This window comes from Coenobita brevimanus, chromosome 8, assembly GCF_032717465.1.
Source record: "Coenobita brevimanus isolate Jiangsu-jjx chromosome 8, ASM3271746v2, whole genome shotgun sequence".
NCBI lineage: Eukaryota > Metazoa > Arthropoda > Malacostraca > Decapoda > Coenobitidae > Coenobita > Coenobita brevimanus.
In genome coordinates, this window is record NC_136961.1 from 15992762 (window position 1) to 16005296 (window position 12535).

General features: G+C 45.4%; 1 non-coding gene across 1 annotated transcript; it reads left to right on the plus strand.

Annotated features, from left to right (window-relative positions):
* The first annotated feature begins 1360 nt into the window (after positions 1-1360).
* On the plus strand, positions 1361-1479 carry LOC145408850 (5S ribosomal RNA). Its single transcript, XR_013898977.1, has one exon. It is a non-coding gene; the product is annotated as a 5S ribosomal RNA (ribosomal RNA).
* Positions 1480-12535: the final 11056 nt, after the last annotated feature.

Below are 12535 nucleotides of genomic sequence, written 5' to 3' on the forward strand. Positions count from 1 at the left end.
ACTTATCACAGTCACTGAGATCTACACCAAGCTTCTGAGTCAGTAAATGAAGGCAAATGGTAAGTGGCTGACGTACTCCACGCAGAAGATGGTGGTACTGACCCAGAGGGGTACAGGCCAAGTTGGCGATATGACTTTTTCTAATTGTGTTGATGCCACACAACAGCAGCAAGTGGTTGTGGAGTATATAGAGGGGAGGTCCACTTCCATACGAGCTACACATGTGTACCTGACAGCTCCAAGACACATTTGCAAACATTTTTTTTTGCACCAAATCCAAACTCCTCAATGTGGCAATGAATGCCAATCCATACACCTGTATGCCATGGTCAAGTTTGGATCTGATAAGAGACTTATACACAAAGATTTTCCGTTGGCACCCTCAGCAGTACCCACTAGGTACTTAACCCCTTAATGCCTAATCGCATGAACTGACGTGATGAGAGTTTTATGTCAAATTGCCTAATCACATCAATTGAGCGGGACCTGTAAAAAACTGTGGAGCGCTTCCTCCGTCCCGATTATGACGTACATGGCTTCAGGCCAATGAGAACTCACCCCTGAGGTGGCGTGAGGGGGGATCGGACCAACCTGGGTGGTAGGGGGGCACCCCCTCCCTGTGCCACCTCTGTGCCACCCTCTACCCTACTTTCTCCTCGTCTCCCACCACCCTCCCATGCCTCCACACACCTGCATCTCTCCTCCCACCACCACCTGTGTCCCTTCCCACCCACTCTTGTCCCTCCTCTCACCCTGCTAGCCTTGTGTCCCCCCCGAACGCCACCCCATCCCTCCCTCCATGTCCCTCACTACCTTTCCACCCCCTACAGACCCCCGAGAGGTATCAGGCCACCAAGATGTTACAGATCACACTGAAGTGCTTTCTTTTCGTGTGGAAAGTTGGTTATTTTTCCAACCCCCAGACCTATAAGCCTACTCCCCATAGCCTACTTTATCTCCCCACAGCCTAGTAATCTGCCCATACCTACATACACCTGTTTTCATGGCTGGTGGGACAGAACAGCTTAGAATGACCTGTTTCAATAAGAAAAATAGGTAGTTATCAAAATTTTCATGTTTTAGATTGTTATCGAGGGGTAACTATTATAAACTGTTTTAACTTTGGTGCACGATTGTACGGTAACTATTAGGCCTAAGGGGGGTGTGGATTGCGTTTTTAGCCAGAACACAATCAATTTGCCCTTGGTGAAAGTCACCAACCCCCCCCCTCCAAATTGCAGCTGGGGGGGGAACTTGCCTGAAATAATTGTGGTTTTAAGGGGTTAAGGACATTTATCGGTTTATGAATGCAAGAAATCAAATTAGTAACATGAAATTTAAAGTGCCAACGGCCATACCAGCCAACGGCCATACCACGTTGAGTACACCGCTTCCCGTCCGATCAGCGAAGTTAAGCAACGTTGGGTCTGGTTAGTACTTGGATGGGTGACCGCCTGGGAACACCAGATGCTGTTGGCATCCCTAGGTGTCAAGTGGGGTTGGTGGAGGATTAGTGCCCCTCCCTATAAAACAATTAACTCTAAGCCGTTGGCCACCCTGTTTGGGATACATGGCGTCTGGCAATGAATGAATGAATGAAAAATTTAAAGTTCAAATGATGATCAAAATGGATTCCCAAAAACTTTACAGAATTTTCAAAAGGTACCGTCTGATTATCGAATGTCAGTCACAAATTAGGTATGCTACGAGTGGTAAAAGCTGCGGCACACTTAGGGATGGAAAACTTAAATCCTCACTGCAAGGTCCATTGGTGGAAATAATGAAGTGTTGCTTGAATCCGTCCAGCCAAAATTGTGCATTACGGGTAGAGTGCCATATTGCACAAATGTCAGCACAGAATGAGTATTTAAGATTCCTCGAGATGGGAGGTGTTTACAGAATATTGATCATAGTACTAAAGAAAGTGTGACTAACCACACTTCCCTATGGCACCCCATTTTCTTGGATAAATATATCCAAAATTACGTTACCGGGCAATTTGACAGAGAAGGTCCTGTCCCATACGAAATTTCAAATAAAAATGTTCAAATTACCTGTTAAACCATAAGCATTACGCTTTATTAGTTTTCTGTGTCACTATGTCATGTCACAGGCTTTATGGATGTCCAAGAACACCCCTCTCATGAATTCATTATTAGCAAATGACCTTGAAATGCAATGCTCTGAATTCATTAATTCATTAAATGGTCTTGTGAACTTCTGTATTTAAGGAAGCCACAATGTTGATCATTTAACAAATTCTTCTACTCTAAAACAAAAAGAAGCCTATGTTTACCATGACCTTAGACAGACAAGAAGCCAACACAATAGGAGCAAATGAAGTGGGATTCATATGACAACCAGCCTGTTTTGGTATCGGTATGACGTCCACAAAGTGCCTTAAGTTTGGGTACATTCGGGACTCCCAAATCTCATTGTATAATGCTAAGCAGGTCGTCCTGGTTAAGATGCTGGGTCGTACCATACATGATAGTATCTGGTCCAGGACTGGTGTCTTTACAGGATTTAAGGGCAAGGAACAGTTCATCTATTGTAAACTCTTAGTTGTATGGGAAGTCTACGTCTTTTGTGGCAAAGTCCAATATTTGTAGCTCAGCCATGTGTTTATGATGTTGAGAACGCTGATCGTAATTGGCTGAGCTACTTACATGAGAAAAATTTTTGGTCAGGATGTTTACTACGTCCACGGGATTGTAATAGATGGTGTTGTTCACCTGCAAGTTGGTCACATGGATGTTATGGCTTTTATTATTTAATACTCTAATAGTGGACCTGACTTTACCTAATGGAGTACATCGATTAACCGTGGACACAAATGACCGCCAGAAGTCAAGGGTACCAATTCGAATTATTCTCCTTGCCTCACCCCATGCCTTTCTGTATTAAATAAAATTTTCCTCAGTAGGATGACTATAAAAAATCCTGTATATCCTGTTCCATTTCCTCAATGCTTGTCGGCAATCTGGCCTTGACCAATGAGCTCCATGCTTCGCATGAAATGTAGACGACTTGGGAATAGCAGCCTCAGCTGCATGTAGTATGGAATTGGTTAAATTTTCGACTTTTACATATATGATCTCCCCAGATATATATAAATCAGCGATCTTTGAGATGGATCCCCTATCTGCTTTCTTGAAATTAAATTTTGGAGGGAGAGGGTTCGAAATATTGCCGCGTGTATAAGAAAGAAAGATGGATAAATGATCACTTCCCAAGGAGTCATCATAAGGATCTCACGAGAAATCTTGATATATACCTGGGGAGGCCAGAGATAAGTCAATATCCGAAAAGTTAATACGATCATCTACACGAGTTGCTCTACCATCGTTCAGAAGACAGAGGTTGGACTGTAGTATTAGGTCGGCTAGTTGCTCCCAACGACCATCGATCCTGAAGCTCACTGATAATGATGGTCATTAAGGTCCCCCAACACTAACTTACTCTAGGGAAGATGTACAAATAGTGAATTCAAAGGATCACTATCAATGGGGCCATGGGGTGGACAGTACAGAAAGCAAAGAGACAGACAGATACGTGTTATTAAATTTTACTTTGCACGCAACAGCTTCCAGAGCAAAATTTAGAACCACCTTCGTTTGTGGGTGTGATTTGTGTATGTCGTAACCCCATAACCATCATATCTTCTATACGAGTGGTAGTGTTTGAACTGTGGAGGATCACGTCGATCCACCAAGTGCATCTCCCGTAAACAAATAACATGTGGCCTATGTATACAGTAGATAGCAAGATTGCTATATTAAGTAATTTATTCCCAAGAGTCCTACAATTCCATTGTAACGCAGTGAATACGATGGTTTATTATTTACGAGGGTGGGCAGTGTGCTTTTTTTTTTTTTTTTTTTTTTTTTTTTTTGCTGACCGCCAACTGGCGAGCAACTACCGGGGGACCTGTCCCAATGCTTGTTAACGGACACCTCAATTTGATCATCAATAATGAGGCTGTCATTCACCACGTTCTGTAGCTTCACATAAACTTATCCAATAGAGTCAATCCGGTTGCTGTCACGTTAAAAAGGGGTGCCATGCCCCTGATGATGCACTTCTCCTCACAATATACATCCAGCCAGGTTGATCTCTTGTCAGTTCCCTAGCCTCACCAACTTCCAAACCTCTCTTCCTCACACATTCATCCTCCATATTTCTCCACCTTCTCCTTGGCCTAGCTCGCCTCCATTCTCCTTCAGATTCTCTCAGATATACAGTACCTTTTTCACCACTGTATTGTTATCCATTGTCATGATCATACCATCATAGTATACTCTCTTTGATTCTGGTGTCCATAGACTTCCACACTCCATATCTTTCACGTATCACATTATTTCATATCTTATCCACGCTTTGTATTCACCATGCAGTCCTCAGCAGTCCCATCTCCACTGCTCTCAAGCTTGACTTTCCACTCTCATGTCACACCATAGTCTCACATCCATATGTTAGGGTTGGCACTAACACTCCTTCATGTAAGCCTCGTGCAGCTGCAACACTCAAGTCTCTGATTCTTATCAAGGCCTTCATTCCACCAACTACTTTCCTTCATTGTGTCACTCTACTTTCCACTTCTTTTGCACATGTTCCTCTCTTTTCTATCAATGTACCCAGGTATTTGAACTCTCACACTAATTCCAGTCTCTCTCCATTCATTGTAACATCGCACTGGGAGTCACCTGCTCTTTCAGTAACCATTACTTTACTCTTTTCTACATTTATTCTCAAGGCATGACGCTCACAGACATCAACAAGTCTCTGCACTAGCCTACCAAGCTCTTGTCCGGTATTTGCAAGTAGTACTGCATCATCAGCATACAACAAATTTGAGGTATTCAATCCATCACCATTCATTACCAATGCCATCCTCCTCTCCATAACTCGTGTTATTACTTCTCTCATCACCCCATCCATATATAAATATACTGAAGAACCATGGGGACATCACACAACCTTGTCGCACACCCACACCGATGGTGAACCATTCACTTAGATGCCCATTAACTCTGACACATGCTTCACTATCATCATAAAAACTCTTGACAGCACCTAGCAGCTAACCATCTACACCGTACACGAGCAAAACTTTCCACAATCCTTCTCTGTCCACTTTGTTGTATGCTTTTTCCAGATTCATGAATGCCATAAACACGTTATGGTCCTTCTCATAAGCCTTCTCCGCTGTCTCACTGTAAGTATTTGATCCACACATCCTCCTAAAGCCACTCTGTTCATCACTCACTACGACTTCTTACTTTCTCAACAATAATTCTTCTGTATACCTTCACTGCCACACTCAATACTCTTAAGCCACGATAACTTTTGCAGTCACTTTGCTCACCTTTATTTTGTACAAGGGTACAATCACAGCCTTTTTCCACTCTGCTAGCATAGTTTCACTTATCCATGACTTTTTACATATCTCCAACAAGCACTTCATTCCACTCTCACCACTTCACTTAATTACCTCTGCATACACCTCATCAACCTCAGCTGCTTTCCCATTTTTCAGCCGCATCACAGCGCTCTTCACCTGTGCAAGTGTCACATCTCCTGGCACTCCATTCCTTCTCTCCACACTCCCAAAACCATTCATGTTTACAGCCTCTCTGCTTTCTCTATTCCTCTTCATCAGGCTTTCAATTTTTGTCCATCTTGTCCTTACTTCATCCCCCTGGGTTAATAATCTACCACCTACATCCTTCACACCATCACATTTCTTTCTGCTTTCGTTTCTACATTGTGGTGTTGATGTGGATGTGATAGGAAGCGTTATGAGGAACACACTGAGGTGGTTTGGGCATGTGGAGAGGATGGAGGGTGAAAGACTGACGAAGAGAGTGTATGTGAGTGAGGTGGAGGGGGAAAGAGGGAGGGGGAGGCCGAGGATGAGATGGAGGGATGGGGTGGAGAGGTATATGAGAGAGGGGGGTGTGAGCTGGGAGCAGGGCAGTGAAATGGCTGGGGACAGGGCGACTTGGAGGCGATTTGTTTGTGGCCACCCCAAACGGGATTGAGGCGTCTGGCAATAGATAGATAGATAGCTTCTACACACCTGCACCTCTTTCCAGAATACCCTCCTATTTTCAGAGTAATTTGCATTCATATTTCATCCTAGATCATCATTTACCTCCTTTTTTCTCTTCACTAGTCTCTTCTTGTGCTTCTTGTTCTCAATATAGTCAATTCTTATTTTAATTGAACCCATGTCCTCCCCACCCATTCTCCTTCTCCTTTCCCCTACTTCCCCAACCATCCGTTCCCCAACTCTCTTATGACAATTCTCCGTCTCCCCCTTGTCTTAATGGCTCCCAAATCCAGACAGCACAAAATGTTATTATGGAACGTACGGAGCGTCCACCGCCGCCTGGCTGACCTCTCTCATTATGCTTCATCTCATCACCCCGCTGTTATCTGCCTTCATGAGACTTTCCCTCACTCTCGTCGCCCCAGACCCCCACCCACGCTTCGGGGATTCGACTGCTATCATACCCATTCTGGCCAAGGCCTGGTTACATACATTCGTCACTCTATTCCTCACACCATCATTACCAAATCACCTGCCTCTTCTCACTCCTCCCTCTTTCACTTATTTCGCCTCACTGTCAACGAAACCTCTTTGTATATATGTAACGTCTATCTCAGTCCAACTGGGGGTGACCTCACCACTTAACCTACCGGCCGTTTCTCACCTATCTTTTACCTGGGCGATTTTAATGCCTCTCATCCGTCATTTGGTAGTTTCCGTGCTTCTCCTGCTGGCCATATGCTCCATGACTTTGCCAATAACCATCATCTGCATCCATTCCCCACTCTGCATCCCACTCATGTTAAAGCAGGCTATCTCGATCTCGTCTTTGGTAGCAACGTGGTACAACATGCTGTCTCTGTTGACATTGTCCCTACTTTTATCTCCGATCACAATGCCATCCTTGCCACATTCCCATACTACACTTCCAGCATCACCATGTCAAGAAAAAGATTAATATCACTATTACGCTGCAACCCACTTTCAAGGACATGCTAACCACCTCGTTTGACAATCATTCATTCTCCACATCAGCTGAACGTTACACCTTCCTAGTTACCGTAGTACAGACGTTCTATGATCATTAAGTGCTGCAAGTTAAGCATATGAAAACCTCTGCTCACCAGGCTGGGGAGTGGGTAAGGGTTCACTGTCTACATGACAGTGAGGAGGAAGTGCAGCAAGCAGCAACGGTATACCGCACTGACCAGAATGCTGACAACCTCCACTCCTATCTCACCACAGCCAGGTCCTCCTGTGACCTCAAACACAGTGTTCGCCACGGGTATTGGCATGACTTTCTCCAGTGTACTAACACACACACACCTCAATCTAAGGCTTGGTGGCTTGTTAATAGAGTTGTTCAGTCACGTGAGTCACCCTCCCTTCCTCTCTACCACAAGCCTGTGGGATATGCCAACAACCTAGTTGACAAATGGTCCACCCAATCTCAGCTGACATCCCTGCCTCCCCCCGTCAAGACTCGCCTCTCGGCTGCTAGCGGAAACAGGGTAGCACGTGTTGCTGAGGGTCGCTCCACTCCCTCTCCCCTCGATGATTTTTTTTTGTTTTAATGTGTCCGACTCCGGGCATAGGCTTCACAGCCTGCTATCAAGGTCCAGTAGTCCTCCTACATACCATACACCTCTACATGTCACCACTTCGGCGCTAACGCCCACCGTCCATATTGAATACATGCTAGGGCTGTCTCATACAGGACTGGTGTATTGGTATTAGCTGGATTAATTTTACGACATGTCGGCGGGTCGTCTGGAAGATCAGTAAAGCCTGATTTAATGAAATTCAATTCCTTAAACTGTTCCCTGCCCCAGCCGGGATTCGAACCTGGGTCCGTTAGGACTGCAGACCACCTCTCTACCGATTGAGCCACCGCTTCCCCCACCAATACAAGGCATGGCAACTACCACGGTGATGACGGGATCACCTATGCCACACTCGGACTCATTGCTCAAGTCCCTGGCAATCCCCTGCTCTCAATGTTCAACATGAGTCTTACTGAAGGTAGTCTCCCTGCAGACTGGACCCGTAGCACCATCATCTCCATCCCTAAGCCTAATTCCTCTGATTTCCATCCCATTTCCCTAACTTCCTGCATCTGCAAAGTCCTCGACCGAATTCTTTTAGCAAGACTCTGCGATCTTCTTCAGAACCATCTTTCTCCCCATGTTTTTGGTTTCCTCCCAGGCCGAAGCACACAACATTGCCTTGCAGAATTACTCACTCACTTCACATCTTCCTCCTGTACAGCCTTCTTTGACCTCAAAGCTACATTCGACATCACAAACCGCGACATCATCCTTGATGAACTTACACACCTGGGCATCTCTGGCTACCTGTTCTGCCGGCTGGAAGGCTACCTATCTCATCGTCACTCTCGGGTTCTGTTTTGTGGGGCATTTACTGATTACTGACCCTTCAATCTTGGCACACCTCAGGGTGGGGTACTTAGCCCCTTTCTCTTCAATCTTCTCATGAATAGACTCCTCCGTCTTTTAGGTCCTATCCAATACTCCTCTCTGATCCTAACCTATGCTGATATCTGCATTCATTCCCCTTCTCCCGTCACTCTTTAATGTCTCCTAGTTAAGTTCGGCCAGGCCGCATCTGCTTGTGGATTGCTTATCAACACCGCCAAAATCAAACTGCTGACACGATCCCTTACTCACAGACTAGCTTGCACTACCATAACCCTCCTTGGCTGTCATCTTGAGGTAGTTCAGGATTGTACATATCTTGGAATTCCCCTCTTTTCCCTCTTTAACTCCTCCCAGTTCGTCTCCACTATCTGCATCTGCCTTCACCGTAGACTTAAACTCCTTGGCATGCCCACTTGTGACTCACATGGGGTTAGCATCCCTGTCGCTCAATCATTTTACCTGTTATTATAATTATATTCGCTCCCTTCTTAATTATCATGCTATCCCTCTCTCCTTTGTCCTCCTAGCACAGCTCTGACCACTTGAAGTGGTATAAAATCGGGTGATGCATCTCATTTTTCGCTGTCCCAGGTCTGCCAGAGTAGTCAACATGCACCATGAACTCAATCTGTGTCCTATCATTGATCGCATTCATATGCTTGGAGTCTGCTTTGCCACACAGTGTCTGACCACATTTCCATCTCCTGCTTCATCCTCTTCCTCCTGACAGGTTGACATACTCTCAGATTCCACTCACCTAGATCGGATCCAGCATAATCATGTGCCAGGCCTGGCATCCTGGCTAAAACAAATTCGTTCAGCATTAAACTGTCCTTTCCAGCTTTCTGGTCGTGATCCCACCAGTGTCCGTGCTGATCTTGTCACTGCCATCCTTACTGACCCTCTGCTTCCTCCCTGGACACAAATGACTCCTGCTGTGTACTACACATCTTCTGCCACTGGTTCTGACCGTTCACAGCTCTTCATCACTGAAACGCTTAACTTCGTAGCCCACACCTTCCCTTTCCATCCTATTCACGTCTACACTGGCGGTTTTGTCCTCGCTAATAGCCAGGAGGGAGTTGCTTGCATTGCCTTCACCAACCATGCTGCCCTCGTCTTCTCCACCTCTCAGTGCCTTCCCAACTGGACCAGCAGTACCCAGTGTCAGTCACAGCCGTCACGAGCAGGCAGATCGCATGGCCCTAGCTGCCTGTAACCTCCCCCTAGCTGCCATCTGCCTCCCTGTGTCCACAACTGTCTGGAGAATCCTCCTCTAGGAGTCCAGGGAGGACCTAGCTCTGCGTACCGATGATGAACGTCCCACTAGTGTCACCATCCAGCACTATGACACTTACCATGGCGTGAGACACACCTATGGCAAGCACCCCACCCTTACCCCCCACTGTGATGTGGCCATTGCCCACATTCACCCGGGGTATCGCTCCCCAGGGGAAATCACCGGACGACCGACCACCAACAGGCCATGTAAACTCTGTCACAATCTAATGGATGAAGCATTATGCCACTATATCGTTAACTGCCCAGTTAGTGCCTCCTTCAGATCTCCTGGACTCATGTTTTCTGCTTTGTGTGCCTACTTCAACACACATCTTGATGTAATTGACAACATTCTCACCCTTCACCCCGATTTCCTTTTATTGTAATGCCCTGGCACTAGGACAATGATGGGGCATTTTGGTGTGTGTGTGTGTGTGTGTGTGTGTGTGTGTGTGTGTGTGTGTGTGTGTGTGTGTGTGTGTGTGTGTGTGTGTGTGTTCTTACATAATTTTTCTTCCCTTATCATATCTTTACAGGAATGAGTCAAGCTCGTACTGTCCCGTGTCTTGTACCATTTTTTTCGTACATATCCTTAAATTTATGAATTGTTTTGACACACAGTATTTCATTCGGTAGTGCATTCCACTGATCAATTCCCCTACTTGGGAAACTAAATTTCCTTACGTCTTTATCGCCTCTCTTTATATGCAGTTTTTTGCAGTGTCCACTTGATGATGCATCCGCATAGGTTATGCAACCTATGCGGATGCACCATTCATGTCTATTATCACCTTCCCTGATATGCATTTATATAGCAAAATCATGTCACCTCTTTTCTTTCTCTCCTATAGTGTAGCGAGATTCAGTTTTTCTAGTCTTTCCTCGTAGCCTAGATCCCTTAAGCTTGGTACACATTTTGTAGTGGCCCTTTGAACATTTTCAATCTTATTTATGTGTGTTTTGAGATGAGGACTCCAGACTACTGATGCATACTCCAGGGTTGGTCTGATGAATGATGTTATTATATTTCTTAGCATGTCTTCATTTATGTATGTGAATGCTATTCTGATAATTGCATGCAGTGTATGCATATTCCATACCTTCTCACTGGTGTGGTCAGCCGGAGATAGTCTGTTATTGATAATCACACCTAGATCCTTCTCTTTTTCTGATGTGTGTAGGGTTTTACTTCCTAACTTATAATCCCAATCAGGTCTTTTTCCACTTTTACCAAACTTAATTACATGACATTTGTCCACATTGAAATCCATTTACCATGTATTGCTCCAGTCATGAAGTTTATTTAATTCTTTTTGTAGCTCTTTACATGAGTCTGCAGTTGTAATTCTCTTTTGTATTTTTGCATAATCAGCAAAACATATTTAGATAGCTTTCATTTCCAATGTTGCTATCTATGTCATTTGCATACACTAAAAACATAATTGGTGCCAGCACTGAGCCCTGTGGAACTCTGCTAGTCACTTCCCTCCAAGATGAGTAATTTCCCCTTAGTACTGCTCTCATTTCCCTTTTTTGAGAAAATCTTGCATCCAACAATACAGTTTGCCTCTGATTCCTGCTTCATGGTACACTTTCTATAAAAGTCTTTGGTGCGGTACTCTGTCAAAAGCATTTTTGAAATCTAAATAGATACTGTCCACCCATCCTCCTCCTTTCTGTAATGTTTCGGTTACTCTATCATAGTAGCTCAACAGATTAGTAACACATGATTTTCCCTTTCTGAAACCAAACTGTCTTTCTGTTATCATACTGTGTTCTTCTAGATGATTTACCCATACTTTTCCTATCATCTTTTCTAATACCTTGCTTACAACACTGGTTAATGATAATGGTTGATAGTTGAGTGGATTCTGTCTATTCCCTTTCTTGAATAAGGGAACAACGTTTCTTTTCTTCTAAATATTAGGTAGTTTACCTTGTCCCAAGGATTCCTTGAGTATTAAAGGTAATGGTTTACTTAAGGTCCCAGTAACACTGCAGGTACGATTTATCGCACACCACCCGCGACCTGCAAGTTGTGGGTGGTTGTGGTGAGGTTTACGATCGGCCTTCATATGTTCTGGTCTAGCCACAGGCCACCATGGTGACCAAAAAATCATCGCAAGGTTTTTCGTGCTGCACGAAAAACCTCCCCGCGCCCACCAATGTTGTGGCACGGAGGCCGCCCGGTGGGCATCTGGCCGACTTACGGAGTGCGACTGGTCGGCAACACCTAATGTTTAAGTGGTGGTTGCCATCCGGACGGAGGCCAGTCACCGCCCACTTTGTGTAGTGGCCATCTGCACTCCGTCATGGTGACGACTGGACTGTGGCGGCCGCCGTCCATAAACCTCCTGTCTGGGGTGGTGATTGAAGTCCAGCCGCTGTCCAGCCGACGATTGGTTGAGTGACAGGTGGTGGGCTAGACCAAGACCAGCCGCTGGCCAATCCGTGGCTGGTGTCGGTCTAGTTGCAGCCTGGAGGTCGCGCTCTAAACTGCGACAGGACGCGGACCGGCTGGCCACCCATAGGTGTCATGACCTGTGTGTACCTGGCCATGGTCGCCGTTCGGCTGCCCACTGGACGGAAGCTGGATGGACATTGGATGAACACCGGTAGCTGATCGGTGGCACGACTGCTCAGAGACCTCCGTGGTCAGGGGCTGGTTTCATAATTTTCAGGTTTGCAACAAGTTGTACCTGCAGTGTGACTGGGGCATAACCCCTTTTGCTCATTCATCTAGCACCCAGCATGAAATTTC